Below are 479 nucleotides of genomic sequence, written 5' to 3'. Positions count from 1 at the left end.
TGGGTTAAAATATATCAAAATGTAGCTAGAACAAAAAAAATTTGGGCCCAAAATAGTAGGAATGGTATGTAGCCGAGGGCCACATAACCGTACCTTACCGTGGAAAAAAATCCTGCGGAAATGCTTGCGAAATACACATAGCGTGTGCAAGACGGGGTGGGATTCAGCAAAAATCCTAATAAATCCTAAATGCGACGGAACTCACAATATTTGGAGAATTTAGGGTCAGGAAAAAACCCAATACCTCGATTTTTGGGTTAAAATATATAAAAATGTAGCTAGAACAAAAAAAAATTTGGGCCTTTTCTCTATAATTTTCCACGGTACGGTTCGGTTATGTGGCCTGCGGCTACATACCATTCCTACTAGTTTTCCCATAGAGTTATTGACACAAACGTTATGTCAAGTGGCTATTGATCGGAATGAGATATCGATTAGCAAATAAGAGGCGTGTAGCCCTAGACGTCCTCTATCTTATC

The sequence above is a fragment of the Priapulus caudatus genome, unplaced genomic scaffold (genome assembly GCF_000485595.1).
Source record: "Priapulus caudatus unplaced genomic scaffold, Priapulus_caudatus-5.0.1 Scaffold1290, whole genome shotgun sequence".
NCBI lineage: Eukaryota > Metazoa > Priapulida > Priapulimorpha > Priapulimorphida > Priapulidae > Priapulus > Priapulus caudatus.
This window is presented reverse-complemented; position numbering follows the sequence as displayed.